The sequence below is a fragment of the Lycorma delicatula genome, chromosome 2 (assembly GCF_047948215.1).
Source record: "Lycorma delicatula isolate Av1 chromosome 2, ASM4794821v1, whole genome shotgun sequence".
Classification (NCBI taxonomy): domain Eukaryota; kingdom Metazoa; phylum Arthropoda; class Insecta; order Hemiptera; family Fulgoridae; genus Lycorma; species Lycorma delicatula.
Genome location: NC_134456.1, coordinates 95,669,989 through 95,689,641, shown reverse-complemented (window position 1 = coordinate 95,689,641; position 19,653 = coordinate 95,669,989). Strand labels below are relative to the sequence as shown.

Here is a 19,653-nt window from a genome sequence, read left to right as displayed (position 1 = left end):
ATACACCCTAAAAACATTGCACTCCTTTTTGAGCAGTTGTGTAAATAAAAAAAAAAAAACAATTTTGTTTTAAACAACAATGTCAGTTAGTCATGAACAGTCGGACAGTTCGGTCATGTTGTGGAGAGAAAGCTTGTGCTATTATCTGAGTTTAAAATTTAACATTTACTTTAGTGATTATAAATAGAAATTTTATATTTGTAAATATGTGTTGCAGTGTATGTGCTAAATCTCTTAGAAGCCAGCTACCTCAAATTGTCTGCAGTGATTATTCTTCAATATATCATGCCTCATGTGTTAATATGAGCAAAGAGGATATTAAGTTTTTAAAAGAGGGAAACAAAACCTGGAGATGTGAAAAATGCTCGAAGAAAAAAAGGTTAAGTATGTTGCAAAATATGGAGGATAAAAACATTACACTGAAAGATACATTTAATTTAATTAAGGGTTTTAAAAGTGAAGTAAAAGAAATGGAGAGAAATTTGGGCGGTTCAATTGAATTTTGTCACGAACAAATAGGCACAATTATTCAGCAGTTAGATGATCAGGAAGCACAACTGAGAGAAAGTAACAAGAAGATTGAAGAGCTTACTACTGCAGTGTTGCCACTTAAAAAGAAAAATCTGGAGCTTGAGATTAAATGTGAAGATTTGGAGCCGTAGTCCAGAAGGAATGATATTGAAATATATGGAATACTGTAATCTAAAGGTGAAAATTTGTATTCAATTATTGAAGAGGTGGGTAGGGCTCTTCATTTTCCTATTGAGAATAATATGATTGATGTTTGTCATCGGGTGCAATGAAGAAATACTTCAGGAAGAGCACCTATTCTTGTGAGATTTGTTAGAGTTTCTGATAAGGATGAATCGATGAAGAAAAGAAAGATCAAGAGAAACCTTTCCACGGATCATAAGGATAGGCAGGATGACATTCTGGTATACATAAATGAGAGTCTTGGTATTGGAAGAAGAAGAGTTTTTGGTGCTGCCAAGGCTATAAAAAAATAACAAGTTTTACAAATATCTCAGGATAAAAGATGGAAAAGTACTGATTAGGAAAGACAAAGGAAACCCTGTAATAGTACTTAAGTCATTACAAGATGTTGAATTATTTAGTGAGGAGGGGAGTCATGTTGCATTTTTGTTCATATATTTTTCTGTCGGATGAGTTTGCGTTTTACAATGACTGTAAGTAGTGATAAACATTTTTATTTAATTCATCAAAATATTAGTAGTACAAGGAAAAATTTTGATTTATATGTAGAAGATTTAAGTAGAATGATAAGTATGCCTAAAATTATTCTATTGACAGAGGTTTGGGCGTACAATTATGAAATATGTAAATATAAGATTGAGGATTATTTTTCTTTTTATAATGTAATAATAACTGTAGAGCAAGTAGATTTTTTTTTACACTTAATCTTTCTGATTGTGTTTGTACGGCAACTACTCTTTTTCATGGCTCTAATAAATATAAAGGTTTTTGAAACCTTGGATAAATGTTAGTTTAGTTAGAAGAATAGAAAAAGGAATATTCTTTATAGGGAGGTAAGGAATGAACCTGGGAATAATAGGTTACTCCAGTTTATTAAATACACTAAATCTTTAGGTGACCAGTTGAAAACGTATAAACAGACATATTTTAATGAAATGCTAGATAGTTGTTCTAAGTCCCAGTGGAATGTAGTTATTAAGCTTATTAATAATAGTAATACAGATAAATGTAATGATATAGGGGATATAATATCTGAGGAGAGGAGTATTGTAAGTGATAATTTTTTGAAAGCCCATTGTTTTAATAATTTTCTAGAAATACCATACAAAATTAAAGCGGAGCTAGACAACATTAATAATTCTTGTGGAAGTGACTTTAGTACATTTTTTAAGGAGGAGTCTCCTAAGAATTCTATGTTTTTTATCCGACTGATGCCAACGAATTACTTGATGTCATAAGATCCATGAAAAATAATAAAACGGCTGGAATAGATGGGTTGACAGTAAATACAATAAAAAATGTGGCGGATATAATGACATCCTTTGGTCTATATATTTAATTTAAGTATGGAATAAGCAGTATTCCCTTCTCAAATGAAGAAAGCTATAGTAGTGCCTATTTTTAAAAGTAATGATAGGAAAATTTTAGGTAACTATTATCCCTATTGCGTTGTTGCCAGTCCTTTCAAAATTATTGAAGAAACTTATTAAAAAACGGTTAGTAAACTATTTAGAAAATATGCATTTTTTAGTGGGAATCAGTTTTGGTTTAGAAAGGGGAAAAGAACTGAAAATCCATTATTGATCTTTATATAAAAATTGATTACTAATAAAAACGATGGCTGCAGGACAGCAGGTTTATTGCTGGTTTTTAAAAAGGCATTTAATGTAGTTGAATGGGAAAGTTATTAGAAAAGCTTTGGGCGGTTGGAATTAGAGGCATGTGCAATAACTGGTTTAAGTCTTATTTGAGTAGTAAATACCAACAAGTTAAGAGTCAATAATGTACTTAGTAAAGGGGGCGAGATAATTTGTGGGGTTCCCCAAGGATCTGTATTTGGGTCGGTGTTTTTTCTAGTATATATTAATGAGTTATGTCGAGGCTCCTTTCGAGGGCACATGACCACCTTTGCAGATGATAAAGCACTTTGTTACGTGTCATCCTCTCAATCCGGAATTAAAAATGACTTGGAGGCTGACCTAAGGGTCATAAGATGGAGGCTTGTGATGAATGGAATTTCAGTAAATGTAAATAAGACAAATTACATGAACAACAATTTACAAAGTATGACAGAAAATGTTGGAAGAATTAAATATCACTCGTCGGGAAGTAAGGTGAATACTGGTTGTTCATGTGTGGACATTTCACATGCTACATCTTTGAAATACTTGGGCATTACTTTGGACAGTAGACTATCCTGGAATGTTCATATTACTAATCTCAAAAAGCAATTACGTGTTTGTATAAATAAATTCTATTATTTAAAAAAAATATTGCCGAGTTAGAGTTCTGAAATCACCGTATTATGCTTTTGTAGTGTCAAGGTTAAAAGTATGTGGTGATATGTTGCGGGTGAAGCTTACTACAGTGTATTTAGATCTGTTTATATTGCCCAGAAGCATGTAGTATGTATAATATTGGGTAAAAGTAGACGACATGAATCCTTCCATTATTCAGAGGCCTTAAGATCTTGCCACTGCGTCATATGTATTTCTGTAGAATACTAATAACGTATTATGAAGGCTGTAATCAGGATAGCATCCTTGGTACTATGGTTACGAGGCCTTTGCGGCAAGCGGATAGAGTAGTTCCTCCTAGGCCAAACATTGAGTTTTTATTCATACTTTGGCCCAAAAATATTTAATCATGTACCAAGGGAATTTAAATCCATAGAAGACTCTAAAAGGTTTTCGCTTTCAATTTATGGTTGGCTGTTGTCAATTGAAGATGTAGAGAATTTTTTTAATTGGTTGGCCTGTGATTCTGGGTGGAATCAATGACTCTAAAAGTTTCATATTTTTATTTATTTTTGTTATCATTATTTTCCTTTATTTTATCTAGGATTAATTTCATTTTCAATTTTATCACTGTATTCTTGTATTGTATTTATGGTTCTGAGTTGAAATTTTAGTACTACAAGACTTGTAACGTGTAATTAATTTTGAAATCCAACTTGGAAATCCACACTTATTCAATAAATGATTAGTTTATTATTCTACTCACTGAAAAATATTGGGTGGTAACCTCCAATACAGTTACTACTATAGGGGGTATCTAGTTCCACAAGATTATGTAATAATTGTTTATTTTTATTATTTTATATTGTTTGGTTGTATGTCTACTAAGCTTATGTATTAAGAATTTATAGCTGTAAATAATTTTATTTTCATTTGTAATCAGTTTATTTTGTGGAATAGAGATTATTATTATTAATTATAAAAATTAAATATAAGAAAGGGATTATTAGTTAATATTTAGCAGTGATAAGATGAAACAACACCAACAAATAAGAGCAAGAATAAAGATCATGATTACGTAATCGAACATACTGCCCGTCAAAAAATCAAATAGTTTTAAGTAATTGCGAAAAATTTCGGTTTTCAGATTTGAAAGGAAATATCCATTTTGATCATTCCTGAATCCATTTTGACTAGTTTCGGCGTGACCTCTGTACGTACCTATGTATGTACGTATCTCGCATAACTCGAAAACGATTAGTTGTAGAATGTTGAAATTTTGGACGTAGGACTGTTTTAACATCTACTTGTGCAGCTTCCCTTTTGATTACAATCAATTGGACCAAAAGTCTTCAAAAAAGCCCACAATTGGATATTTGGACGTTTTCTCAACTGCAGTAATAAGCCCTCATTGAGAGCTTTTCAACTATATATCATAAGTGGTACTTATTTTCATTGGTTCCAGAGTTATAGCCAGATAAAAGTTAAATTAATGAAATATTTGGATCTTACAAGGGGAAGACACATCGGTTTGAAAAAGACTTCATTTCCTTTTTTTTCAAATATATTGATTGATTTATTAATCAATATATTAACTAATAAATCAACATAAAATTAATTTCTGATTGTTAAAAAGGTTTTACAATAAATAATAATTCAACAAAAAAAAAGAAAAATGTAATAAAAAATATATGTAATTTAATAGGCGTAGAAGTAAGTCATTTGGTGTCCACATCAGATTTTTTCGTAAATGTTTATAAACAATAAATAACAACAGTAATAATAATTATAAAATAAATTAATAAATTTTACTACCGTAATTCATTCATTCAATATCATAGCAGATTTTAACCCTTAGAGCCAACGACATATCGTACATGAGTGCTTGTGCTAAAAGTCTCACCCGTACGATATATCGGTATGTAGTTTTTTTGTTCATATATTTCTTTACGTTACTGCTAGAGATCGCTCATGTTATCTTTTCTTAAAGCTTACAATTCGTAGATATCGATAGTGTAGGTTGTTTTCATTTTACGATACGTATTTTAGAGAATAATCGATTTCAAAATTCCGATAATCTCTGATGTAAACAGAAGTTTGTTCCGTGCATTCATGGTTATGTTTTGGTTACTCCGTGCGTTATAAGGGATTTTTTATAGGTATTATAATATTATTTTATGAAATTAGCGTTTCAATTATAGTGTTAGTTGTAGTTTTAGTTAGTGTGATTCGTAAAATATTCAGATTTATTATATTTTGGATTTATTAATTTAGTTCGGTGTTTTTTTTCCTACAATGTCCGGGCCTTCTTTCTTTCTTTACTGTTTAGCCTCTGGTAACTACCGTTTAGATAATTCTTCAGAGGGTGAATGAGGATGATGTGTATGAGTGTAAATGAAGTGTAGTATTGTACATTCTCAGTTCGACCATTCCTGAGATGTGTGGTTAATTGAAACCCAACCACCAAAGAACACCGGTATCCACGTCTAGAATTCAAATCCGTGTAAAAATAACTGGCTTTACTAGGACTTGAACGCTAAAACTCTCGACTTTCAAATCAGCTGATTTGGGAAGACGCGTTCACCACTAGACCAACCCAGTGGGATTTACAATGTCTGCGCCTAGTAGACGTCTTACCGATGCATAAAATTAATAACTTTAATAACATATGCCTAATCCAGGTTTCACACCTATAATTTATTTTTATTTATTATTTACACTTAATTTATTTGAACTGATGGTGAAAGAAACCAATAGATCAGCCAATCAATATTTAAATGCAAATAGAGATAGGCTGTCTGAACCATACCGAAAATGGAAAAATATTACAATTTCAGAAATGAAAGGTTTTATTGCTTGCATACTGAATATGGGGATAATTAGAAAGATTAGAGTTACTGGAGTAACTATAATTAAAATTAGAGTTACTGGAGTACAGTATCGTCACAGGCAACCCCTTGGTTTGGTAAAATGTTTTCAGCGCACCATTTTAGAATTATTTTAAAATTTCAAAGCATAAATTACAAAAAAATGGTAACACATAAATTTCCATAACTCTGTAAATAATATGAGTTTGTAAGTGAAATTTTTTTTATTTTGTTCACAAATAATTTTAGTTTTTATAAACAGAGATAGATTAGATATAAATAGCAAGGATTTTTTTCAAATAAAGAACATTTTCAGTATTTTTTTTTTAAATGAAAAAAGTTGAATTTTATTTTTTAAATAATTAATCAAGGGTGTAACACCATTTTGGATCGCAACACCACAATCTACATAGTTATTGAGTAATTACAATTTTTTTCATAATTTTATCGTGTATATTGTTATTTCTGTGGCATTTCTACCAAACATCTACTTTTTCTGAAAAACGTGCTTGAGGCTTTTAACTAGTACTTACAAAATAGGCTTGAGGCCGTAAGGGCTAAAATATAACTACTTTCGACACAAATAAATCTATACTGAAAATACTGTCGATTATTAATTTAGAATCGTATATATGATTTTTTTTTGGCCTTTTAGTTACAATTAAACATACAAATGTACATATTTATATAGTCTATGACAGTAACGTAAGGAATCCAACGCGGGGTCATACATCTAAATCGATTCGGCCGTTGAGCTGCTAGGGTGGAACAAACATACATACATAAATGCATACACCCTAAAAGCATTACACTTATTTTTGGATAGTCGTGTAATAATAAATAAGTCGATTTAAAACAGTGGTTACATCGTTTTAAATCCATGGGTTGTTTTTTTTTCTAGAACGCATAAAATTTCGTAAAAATAATAATTTTTATTAAAATCAGTCATAAAAATATTTCTTCTTTTTATTAAAATTTAGTTTTTAATGTTTCTTAATATTAAATTATCAATAAATAAATAAATTAACAAGCTTATAAAATCAATAATTATTTTAATCATAAATCACGTAAGATTAAAAAGAAATAAAAATTATAATACAGTGGTTCAAATGAGAGTAAAACATGATAATATTGAGAACGTGTTAAAGGCAAGGTTAAGATCAAAGGTGAATAACTTGGTTTGTGAAGGTTAACGTTTTCCTCCTTAAAACGATCTGTGTTGAAGCGTGACTTGATCGTACTATTTATTCATCATTTTCTCTCTGTTTACTACTTTCGTTTTTCTGTCGATGAATACCATTCAAGGATAACTCCACCGTTTGTAAAATTCTGCAGTTTACTACATTTTAATAGAAAGCTCAGATAACTTTAGTTCAATCCAGATTATTAGTTAGAATAACATTTTTAATAATAAAAAAAATAGTTAACGAATTTTTCTTCGATATGTGAAATTTTTAGTCCTTAGTTTGATACTTTAACGTCATTAGTGTACGTAAAAAATATCTGATGTGGACACCACATGACTTCCTTCTACGCCTATTGAATTACATACAAACGTTTTTAAAAGTCCATAAAATTTTATTTCAGTAATAACTGCAAATATTTTTTCTATTTTTTTTATGAATTATTAATCGTAAAAATGTTTTTTACAATCGGAAGTTAATAATTGTTAATAAATCAATATATTTAAATTAAGAAAAGGAGATTAAGATCAATAAAGATCAAAGATCAATAAATCTTATCCAATATTTATTGATAAAACAATAAATCTTGTAAAAATTCGAACCGATGTGCCTTCCCCTAAGATCCAAATATTTCATTAATTAAAATTTTATTTGGCTATAACTCTGAAACCAATGAAAATAAGTACCACTTATGATATATCGTTGAAAAGCTCTCTATGAAGGCTTATTACTGCAGTTGAGAAAACGTCCAAAATCCAATTGTGGGCTTTTTTGAACACTTTTGGTTCAGTCGCAATCAAAAAAGGAGGTGCACAACTAGATGCTAAAAGAGTCCTAAATTCAAAATTTCAACATTCTACGGCTTATCGTTTTTGAGTTATGCGAGATACTTACGTATGTATGTACAGTCGTCACGCCGAAACTAGTCAAAATGGATTTAGGAATGGTAAAAAATGGATATTTACCTTGAAATCTGAGATTTAAAATTTTTCACGATCACAATACTTCTATTACTTCGTTCAAGGAATTGGTTAACTGGCACTTCTCCCGCCACAACCCCATTCGGTCGCCCTAGAGCATATGACCAAATGTCCATGCCAAAAACTGCAACTGTGCCTCAAAAACAGTTTAGCGACCAATAATCTAATAGCTCCAAGTGAGCTTACCTAACAGCGTGAGCGGACTAAGCGAGTAAAACTAAACCGCAACACCCCGTTGTTATTATATTAAAAACACAGTAATTTCCCGTCACTCCTCGGTCGCTGAATGTCAGCTGGTATCTGTCCACCATTTAAAGCGCTTGGAACTTTATCTGGCTGGTGACCAGCCATTTTCTCTGGATTAGCTTCCCATAGCAGCACGGTAAGAGTCATTATACTTTACCTTTAACTAATCTAGCGATGTCGGTTGAACAACGCAACCTCATCGAGGAACTCCCACACGGTCCGGCAATGTGGCTCTCGTCACATTGACTCGCCGTTTATGAGCGGCCAATTTTGCCCTTGACCTCTCTATGTTCCAGGGTGGTCCGGTCTCTGCCACCCCAAGGGCAGGGACGTCAAACATCATATGCTCATTTTACTGGACCTCCCCGCAGACGCACAGCTCATCAGCTGTCAGGTGGAACCGAAACAAATATTGGTTTAAATTTATATGGTTGGAGAGCGGGCTCCCGTTGCCCTTAAAATCGGAGAGGCATACCTTCCCCCCAGATCCTGTATAAATCTATAAAAGGACCTTCGTACAAGGAAGTAAAAATTATAAAACTAAAATTGTGTGGAGTATAGCTTTTGTTTGAGGACAAATACATAGGAAAAGAATGTACGCCTTTTAACATGCAGGTTTGCAGGAGAATGTTGAACGGGTTTTAACAGTAGGTAAATTACAGGAATATTTTATCATTTATCGCAAGACAGATTGAAGAGGGTAGACATTTGCGACAGAATCTTGTAAAAACAGGAAATAATTACGACGGCTACATATCAAAACATTCAAGGTTTAGTTAGTTTTGTAACGGAGATATAGGTCAAGGAAGACAGAAGCCGGGTAACTGAAGATGAAACATCAAACCAGTCGTAAGACCGATGGGTAAAAAAATATTTTAGAGAAATTTCTGTACCCCTTAACTGATTTTTAAAATAAATGTCACGTTCAATACCTTTGAGGTAATACCAAATTTATTTTAGACATTTTTTGCCAAACTTCCTGAATCGTAAAGGGGAAGAGAACGTACACAACGATTTTTTTTTGCTTTTTACTCGTAACGATTCTTCCCGCTTTTTATAAACACTTTTGTATAATATTCTAATCCTTGTAATCATGTGATCGGTGCTGCTAATTAATACGAGGGTAAGTCAATTATTATCCGCAATGTAGTTATAAATTTTATTGCAATACAAATAGGCAACATACATGTACATCATTTTTCGACATAGTCCCCTTGCATTTCTACGCATTTGGTCCATCGTTGCACAAGCTTCCTGATGCTCTCATAAAAGAAGGTTTTCGGTTGAGCTGTGAGCTAGGAATGCACCGGTTCTTTCACAGTTTCGTTCGAGGTAAATCGACGGCCCCTTAATGCCTCTTTGAGTGGACCAAACAAGTGGTAGTCAGAAGGGGCAAAATCAGGACTATACGGAGGATGAGCCGGTACTTCAAAGTTGAGTTTCTGGAGCGTTTCGACAGTGAGGGCAGCAGTATGTAGACGGGAATTGTACAACAACACGACACCTTTCGACAGTAGTCCTCGGCGTTTGCTTCGAATTGCAGGCTTCAGCTTGGCAGTAAACATCTCGCTGTAACGCAAACTGTTTATTGTCGTACCCCTTTCCTCATAATGTTCCAGTACCGGGCCTTGTGAGCCCCAAAAAAACCTTAAGCATCAGTTTTCCTGCGGACGGTTGGGTTTTAAACGTTTTTTTGTAGGGCGAATTTGGATGTTTCCATTCCATACTCTGCCGTTTACTCTCCGGCTCGTAACGATGGATACATGTTTCGTCACCGGTAATGATTCTGTCTAAGAAGATGTTCCATTCGTTACCATAGCGATCCAAATGTCTTTGGCAGATGTCCAAGCGCGATTGTTTATGCGACTGTGTGAGTTGTTTTGGGACCTATCTTGCACAGACTTTATGAAGCCCAAGTCTGTTGTGGATGATTTCGTAGGCAGAACCGTGACTGATTTGTAGACGATGTGCCGCTTCATCGATAGTTACTCGTTTGTCTAAGAAAACCATGTCACGTGCGCGCTCATTTGTGATGGTAAACGGTCGTCCGGCTCCTTCGTCGTGCGTAACAGTTGTGCGACCGTTTTTGAATTTTTCAATCCGTTCGTAGACACTCCGTTGCGGCAACACACTGTTCCCGAACTATACCGAAAGTCTTCGATGAATTTCGGCCCCTGATACACCTTCCGACCTCAAAAACGGAGCGCTGAACGTTGCTCTTCTTTGGTGCAAACAGAAAGCGGAGCAGCCACGGTTAACGGCAGGGCAACGATAATGGAACTAACCTAGCAGCATCAAACCTTCACAGACATAACAATTAAACCACGCATGCGTCATCTACGCAACACGATAGTACTACCAACATAAAAATATAACTAAATTGCGGATAATAATTAACTTGCCCTCGTAAATATATTCATATTTCCGAGTTAATTTATATTGTCTAATGATAAATTTGCCTACGGAATTACATCTGGATTTTTTTGTGTAAAACTCTTATCATTATCGCAAAGGCATATTGAGTTTTTATTTTTATTATTGACTAACGTCTAAATTGAATATCCGGGGTTTATCCGTTTATGTGACCGTTTGCAAAATGTACGGCGAGTTAAATCTTTGGATGAACAAAATATTTGTAACAAAAATGATAAATATTTTTTGGGAATCTATTATTTATAAATTTGTTGATATCTAATTATTCGTAATATTACCGAATAAAACGGTATATTTTTCTTTTATAAAATTTCAGTTAAGTAAAAATTAATTGAAACGGGAGAAAATTGTTTTCTAATTTTATTTACTGTTAGGAAACTCGAAGAAATAATATTTAGCTTTAGAATGAACCAGAATAATATTAGCTGCGAGGTGAAAAAGTTGAAGATTTGGACGAAAATAGTTTTTTCGTCAAATCTTTCAAAGTCTGTAGTTTGTAGTAAAAATTAGCAGTGGGGAGTATTTTCTTTCCTTAGGTCAATTGAAACAATTTGTTGTATTTTTACGTTAATTTGATATTTCAAACGCAAATTTATTGTTCCGTTTGTTAAATCGATGGAATGTTTATGATTATTTAATCTATTTTGATTTATGAATAGATCCTAACTTGGATTTATGATTTTGTGTAATACTAACTTATGTCATCTATAAATTTCTACAAAAAGGGAAACATTTATAATAAAATAAATTTATGTTAAACATTTTTTTTTCTCGTACTTTAAGTGAATATAATATAAAATAAGCAGTTTATTTTAGGATCAGTCTTTTGCTGCGGTTGTTATATAGTAGTCTAACTATTTTAAAACTAAAATTTGACCATATATATATATATATTTACACACACACACACACACACACACATACACATATACATCGCTTTCCTAATTAACTTCAAAAGCTGTACTAAATTTGATTCTTATAAGATGTAGACGTACTCTTCGCCTAATGGGCCGATTTGATGATTTTTATTTTATTTTGTAGAGGAATTATTTTTAAGTCTTATCTACATAGACTATGAAAAATGTTTTAAATAGAAAATTAGGACACTCTTTACATGGAAAGGGCAGGGTTGTGTGACCTTTTAAATTGCATAGAAAAACATTTTAATATAGAAAATATTGGACTACGGCGATTCTAACCAAATTGATGACTACCATTAATATTTTTCACGTATAGTTTCAAAAGTGGTCTACAGTACAACTCCAAGTAAAAGAATAAACTTAATGTCTTCCCATACTGGAAAATATATATTTTTGATGTAGGGCGTTTGAAAAATTTTATTTTATTGTTTAGCCTTTATTTACAAGGCATTATGGACCATTTTTTAAAAACCTGTGAAAAACATTAAAATAGCCGCGGTTTTTGTTAGGGTTGTTGCTCGAAGTTTTTTTTTACATTGTTTTTGTCAGTGCCCTTTAAAATGATGTGTCACAATCCTAACCGTTTTATTTAAAATGTTCGAATTGTCTCTCCCCTCCAATTTGTGGTCACATCACATGCCTAAAAAATAATTCGTTTCGAGAAAGGAGCATTTGTTAAATTTCATTTTTGTATTTTTAACCTTTGAAAAGCTAAAAGAAAAAGGTTGTGTATATATATATATATACGTCTCATGTTCTGAGAAGTATTCTTCGAACTTTAGGTACTGATTTAGGACACCAATAACGAGCAAAAAATTATTTCTCAGGAACGGATAAATCTACTTTAATTAAATTTGGCAAATTTAACACTAGTGTCTTTTTCTACAAAATAAAAAATTTTGAAAACCTCACCTTCAAAGATTTTAAAATGGCTGCCATCTTAAACTTTTAATCTTCAATATTTTTGTAATTATTTGTTTATCAAATTTTTACTTATTAAATTTATTTTTTAACAGTACGCTTGCGCACCGTAATACGAGCTGATAATTTTTTGCCGGTTTTTTTTTCCTCCACCTGATATAATAAAAATTATCAATAAATAATAATAGTAGATTAATAAAAATTATCAATCATCAAAATTAATTGGCGGTGCGCAAGCGTATTGCTGGGTTAATTGTCTAACCCACCGGGTGGTGTACTGGTGAACGCGTCTTCCCAAATCAGCTGATTTGGAAGTCGAGTGTTCCAGCGTTCAAGTCCTTGTAAAGTCAGTTATTTTTATACGGATTTGAATACTAGATCGTGGATACCGAACTGAGACTGTACAGGACTACACTTCATTTACATTCATACATATCATCCTCATTCATCCTCTGAAGTAAAATACCTGAACGGTAATTCCTGGAGACTAAACAGGAAAAAAAAGAAAAGGTTAATTGTTTGTAATAACTCGATTGTTTCTCAACGGATTTTTACAAATGAGGTGTCATTTTGTTCAAAATAAAGTGCTTAACAAATTTCGTTATTACAAAGATATTTAAGATACAAAAATTAAGATGGCTGCCATTTTAAAATTTTTGATGGTGACGTTTTCAAATTTTTTTATTTTGTAGAAAAAGACACTAGTCTTACATTTTCCAAATTTAATTAAAGTAGGTTTACCCGTTTTTGAGAAATAATTTTTTCCTCGTTTTGGTGTCCTGAATACCTTCTTCTTTTCCAGTACCTTCTTCTTTTTTTTCCTGTTTAGCCTCCGGTAACTACCGTTTAGATAATTCTTCAGAGGATGATTGAGGATGATATATATGTATGAGTGTAAATGAAGTGTAGTCTTGTACATTCTCGGTTCGACCACTACTGAGATGTGTGGTTAATTGAAACCCAACCACCAAAGAACACCGGTATCCACGATCCGTGTAAAAATAACTGGCTTTACTAGGACTTGAACGCTGTAACTCTCGACTTCCAAATCAGCTGATTTGGGAAGACGCGTTAACTACTAGACCAACCCGGTGGGTTCCTGAATCAGTACCTGAAGTTGGGGAATACGTCCCGGATCGGTCTGTGTATATATATATATATATATATATATATATATATATATGTTACTCGCGTAAAGATCAATTTTCGCGGGTCGCCGCCATATTGGACAACGATATTAAAATAATAAAACAAACTTTCTGAAGAAGTCTATAATATTGAAATTCAATTTTTCTCAAACCAGCAAAATTTTGTTAGATGTGAAATAGTAGTCGTTCCCTTTAATTATATTGTCAAACTAATTTGTTTTTATGTATATTTTGATAATACAAATTTGTGTTTTATAGACGATGATATTAAATCTATTAAACGAGTTTTAGGTTATTTATTTATGATTTGTATAGTAGTGAGATTGGTGACATACAAACTGTGGTAAACATTATGGGAGTTACGAGAAAGCTACGTTACGTTATCGGGAGGAAATGAAAAACGTGTCTATATATATATATATCATGTTCTTTATATAAAAACGTAAAGTTTCGACTTTCTTCAAGTGTAATATTAAGGATTAGGAAATTGTTGGTAATCATTTATTTTTAATTTGGGCCCGAATTTTAAAAAAATCTTTTTTAAAAATATTAATATTAACTATTTATGCAGTTTAGTTTTATTTTATTAAATTTATTCTATTAATCATACTGACTGAATTAATTCATCTTTTCTAATAATATCTTTACAACTCTTTTTTGAACACATTATTATTATTATTATTATTATTATTATTATTATTATTATTATTATTATTATTATTATTATTATTATTATAACTACTGAAAAATGCAGTATTTTTCTAGTTTTAGTGAGAAAGCTGTAAAAAAAGCGTAATAATTGAAATTTGTATTTTTTTGTTTGTGTCTTTGTGTTTATGTATTTATTTTTTATTTTTTTTTTGTGAGTTAATTTATAAATATTCTTTGTTGGTTTTAAAATTTTACGCCGACTGTGTTACTTGAGGAGTGGTGGAAAAAATGTATTATTATACTTTGTGTTGCTACACTTTCCCGTTTCGTTACAATTATGTATGTGATACGGTCGTTTTGATAAATTACCAATTTCAACCGTGTTTGATCTCCACATATTACGATATATTCATTTTCGTTTGTACTCTTACTCTCACTGCTTACTTTCTTTAGCCGTAAGGTGTTGTTACTGTTTGTCTTGTTTAATGACGCTTTTGAAACTAGTGCTGTAAATTTATTTAACGTTTTTTGAAAGAAACAAAGTACTTTAAAACTATATTGGATCATTGCTAAAGAAATTAAATAATTGTTTCAGAAATTGGATTAAAATCACGTGCCGTTTCTTGTGTTAGATCTAATCTATATTTCGGTTTTAGTACTACAAAATGATTTTAGGTTTCCGCGCGAACTCACCGGATTGGTCTAGTGGTGAACGCGTCTTCTCAAATCAGCTGATTTGGCAAGTCGAGAGTTCCAGCGTTCAAGTCCTAGTAAAGTCAATTGTTTTTACACGGATTTGAATAATACATCGCGGATACCGGTGTTCTTTGGTGGTTGGGTTTCAATTAACCACACATCTCAGGAATGGTCGAACTGAGACTATACAAGACGACACTTCATTTACACGCATACGTATCATCCTCTGAACTATTATTCGAACGATAATTACCAGAAGCTAAACAGGAAAAAGAAAGAAACGGCTTACCGCGCGAGGATTTAAATTTGCAATAACGTTTATTAAAATTGTCTTTTAACGAAGAATTAAATTGTCATTCAATCTATTTAACGTGAAATTTTTCATTAACTCGCTTATCAATCGATATGTGTACTTAAGTGTTTTACACATTGAGATTCCTTCTTTCATGTCGTTTTAATATTATATTGTGTGTAATATTTTATGCGTTCAGATATTACGGCATTTAATTTAATGAGGGCTTTCCCAGTAATATTGAAAATCGAATGAACAAACTGAAAATTAAAATCTTACCTTACTAAAGGGCATTTGTGTCTGTGTCTCTGTCTGTCCCCCTTAGCTCAGATAACAGGCATCGAATATATCGTTCACTAGTGGAGAATCCCGATTCGTTAGTACGTGTCTTGTGGTGATCAGGTTTATAGTTGTTATATTATATATTTATTAATTGTACTTGTTATTATTTATATTTGTAATATGATCTACTTATTTCTTTAATCGACATACATGCGAAATGTATAAATAATATATTTTTTATTTATGCGATTGTTTTTCTTCATAAAATAATGAACTATAACCAAAAAATAATTACTCAAACTAACAACTGGAAAACTGTTTATCCTGACCGGCCTTCATCATCCTTTTTTTTGATGTCATTTAATTTTAATATTCATTATTCGTCGAATATTCATTTTAATTAAAAAATAGGAAAGGCTTTTTTATTATTAACATTAATGTTTTAATTCGCCTTATAAATTCATGTTTTCTGTTATTTAATATTGCATTTTTATCAATTTTAAATATATTTTTAAAGTTCTACTTGGAACCCGTTACAGAGTATTCTGACTGAATTACGTATAGATTTTTTAAGGAAATTGTTATTCTAATATCGCTAAATATCATCTTTTCATTAAGAAGTAATAATGTTTTTTTTTTGATATTTTGTTTTGAAGTTATTTTGGTTTTAGAAAGCGCGATGTTGGTAACACCCTAAAACTTATTTCCTACTGAAGGGTGCTTACTTGAATGATGATGAACCCGATGGTCCTCTTTAGAGCCGGTATTTTAAATGTAATAAAAGAGTTACTCAAGGTTTTTTGTTTGTATGTTTATTAATAAATTTCGTTGTGTTTTTGTTTGTCTGTTTGAGTTTTTATATTTATAAATAGATTTAAGTTATACTATATAATATAATTTTGTAACTTATTCTTTATCCTTAGTTTTCCTTTTTTCTCTGAATTGTTGAGAACGAAGTAGAGAGATAAGTAATTCGGCGAAGTAGTTGATACTCCGTTTGTAGTGGGCACGAGAAAAATTTCCGCCTTTGAAAATTTGCCGCCGTAGGCTATAGCCTAGCTAGCCTATTTAGAATAACCCAACGGGTTGGTCTAGTGGTGAACGCGTATTCCCAAATCGGCTGATTTGGAAGTTGAGAGTTCCAGCGTTCAAGTCCTAGTAAAGCCAGATATTTTTACACGGATTTGAATACTAGATCGTGGATACCGGTGTTCTTTGGTGGTTGGGTTTCAATTAACCACACATCTCAGAAATGGTCCAACTGAGAATGTACAAGACTACACTTCATTTACACTCATACATATCATCCTCATTCATCCTCTGAAGAATTATCTTAACGGTACTTACCGGAGGCTAAAACAGGAAAAAAGAAGCCTATTTAGAATGCCGCCACAAAGTGGACTGTTAAACAGAACTTCAGAAGCTATTACGAACTTTATACCGAAGAAATTAAGGAAAATACCCAACAAAAAGCATTAAAATGATAAAAGTTCAAGGTGAATGAAATTTTCCTCTTACTGAAATTATACTAATTATTCTGTTAGTAGTAGATCTGGCTCGTTTTTTACTTAATTGCATCTGATTGAGCTTTCATCGAAATTGAATGATCAAAGTGAAAATTAAAATAAATTACTGTCTGGAATAATCGATTGCAAAATTAATTTAGATAGTTGCAAACATAATCTTTCAGTGTTTTATACTCTGTTTTCAAGGATAACGGACCATCATTGACCGATAACTGTTCTTATTTTTTAAGTAGCGATGTTAGTGGTTTTATATATATATATATATATATATATATATAAATATGCAATAAGTTTACAACTAGTCAGTATTATGTAAAAATATTGTACGAACATTTTCAAACCGTACTGCTTACTATGAAACGCCTTAATAAAAGTCTAAGCTTACTAAATACCATTAAAATATCTAAATATCTATTATTCCTACATGTATTCCCATCTAGAATATAACGTTACCTCTTGGGGCTGTCCCAAAATTTAGAACGAGTATTTAAGGTAAAAAAAAATGGGCTGTCAGACCATTATTTGGTGGGGTCCACAATTATGAATCGTGTAGCCCGATATTTAGAAAATTAAGTTTTAACTTATCCTCCCGTTTAAATCTACGAAGACACAATCTTTGCTAAAAAGAATCTTGGTGTGTTCTTAAAAAATTCTAATACCCACCTCTATCAAACTGACAACGGAAATTTTCTCGTGTAAATGCATCGGCTTACGAGGAAGACCCTTATGCATTCGTTGTCGAACCGGTTAAAAAATTTTTTCCACCAAATTATTTAACGTACAGTTAAAGGATTATTTTTTACAAAAAATTTTAATTACTCTCAGTTTTTAAATAATACTAATTAATAACATTAGAAAAAACATTTTTTTTTGCGTCCCATTCAGCGTTTAGATAAATATATGATCAAATGACACATTTATTATACCTTCTGATTTTTTAATTATTCTGTACAATTACTATCTTCATATACAGAATGTCACACGAAGAAACTTTCAGGACATCTTCTACTGGTGAAAATAATGAAAAAAGTTCATATAAACATAGGTTCGGAAACGCTTTGTTTTTCAACGAAAGATTTCGCCTGGATTTCAGCTCTTCTAATAAAAAGAAGCTCTATTGTAATTTTTGGAACCCAGATTAAGGAGTAAAATTGCTGGTTTCTTATGTAGTTTGAGCTGAGAAATAGGATAAAACAGATCCCAGAACTGTAACTCCTCTAGTTTTTAAGATATCCGGCTTATTTAAGAAAATTCGGTATCGAAAAACAAGTTTTTGTAGCTTTATTAAGTGACTAACAAATGCGGAAGCTTTAGAAAAAACTTCCAGATAATTTAATTTTGAGAAAAGTAATGTAAGTAGAGCCAATAAAAAGTAAATAAAAACTTTTTAAATTCGATTTTTTATTGAAGCAAAACAAACGAAAAATAGACAGAAAATATTATTCTTTTTTTATCTAATAAATACTATTGTTAATACATCGAAACAAATAAATAAAGTACATGAAATGATAAACTCAGTTACAGAATAATAAGTCTCAGTTACAGTAATTGTCCGAAATTTCCTCCTTCACAAAATACGCAGCACTCGGCCTGACGTAAAATATACCCGTATCATCTCAGGATCGTTTCATGTAAATTCAATAGCATTCGTATTTTAATGAATAACTCTTCTTTTTTTGAGGATTTTGAGGATAACTTTAGTCAACCCAGGTTCGTCTTTTTTTCTTTTTTTTCTTTTTGATTGCTTCGCAATACTTCTTCATTCTGTCAGATCTTGCTTTTTTGAGTTGTTCTGAACAAACCCTTGTTGTTGTTTTCTTTTCTTTAATCGTAAATCTGGAGTTTGCTTCTTTTAGTATTTTTATATTTCGGTTTTGTTACGTAAATCTTCTATTGTGATTTCTAGTTCTTGGATATCTTGTTTAATTTCGGTTATCCAGGTCGGTGTTTTGGACATTTTCCAGTATATCTCTACCGGTTTGCTGACGAGCCTGTTCGGTTCTGTTCGTATTACGTGTCCAAAGAAGGAGATTCTTTTCTTTGTAAAGTAGTCTAGAGCTGGTTCTATGTCTTTATGTACCTCTTGGTTTGGTACGAGTCTCCATTCTCCCCCATCAGTAAGTCGTCTTTTATTTATGCATGTTCTTTGAATTCTTCTTTCTATTCTTTGCCTCTCTGCTGAGTAGGAAATGTTGGATTTTAGTTTGAAGAGTGTTTCGCTTCCATATGATATTATAGGTCTGATTACAGTTTTTTAATGACTGAGTTTGGTATCTATTGAAATGCATCTTTTGTTATGTGTTGTTTTGGTGGCATTTTTGCATAATTGAGCTTTTGTGATCTTTCTTTCCAGCTTATTTTTTCTTTGAGGTCATGTGTGATATTTTCTCCGAAGTTTTAACCGTTCAACTAGCTCGATTTTATGTCCGTTTATGTTTACGTGTTTCTATACCAGGGGATTTATGGCCATTATTCTAGTCTTTTCATATGATATTGTTAGGCCTATTTTTCCTGCTTGTTATTCCGTTGAAGTTACTTGGATTGTAGCTTCTGCGA

The 19,653-nt window shown here is 31.9% G+C and overlaps 1 protein-coding gene across 4 annotated transcripts in view; it reads left to right on the top strand.

Annotated features, from left to right (window-relative positions):
• Positions 1–19,653, top strand: part of LOC142319028 (galactose mutarotase) — a 101,021-nt gene that overhangs the window by 45,835 nt on the left and 35,533 nt on the right. The window contains exon 1 of one of the 4 annotated variants that reach the window (XM_075355847.1): positions 5,030–5,110. The exons of the other annotated variants lie outside the window; for them this stretch is intronic. The gene's annotated coding sequence lies outside the window, so the exon portion shown is untranslated. Of the gene's footprint in view, positions 1–5,029; positions 5,111–19,653 lie in introns of those variants that run through there. 4 annotated transcript variants of the gene reach the window in all.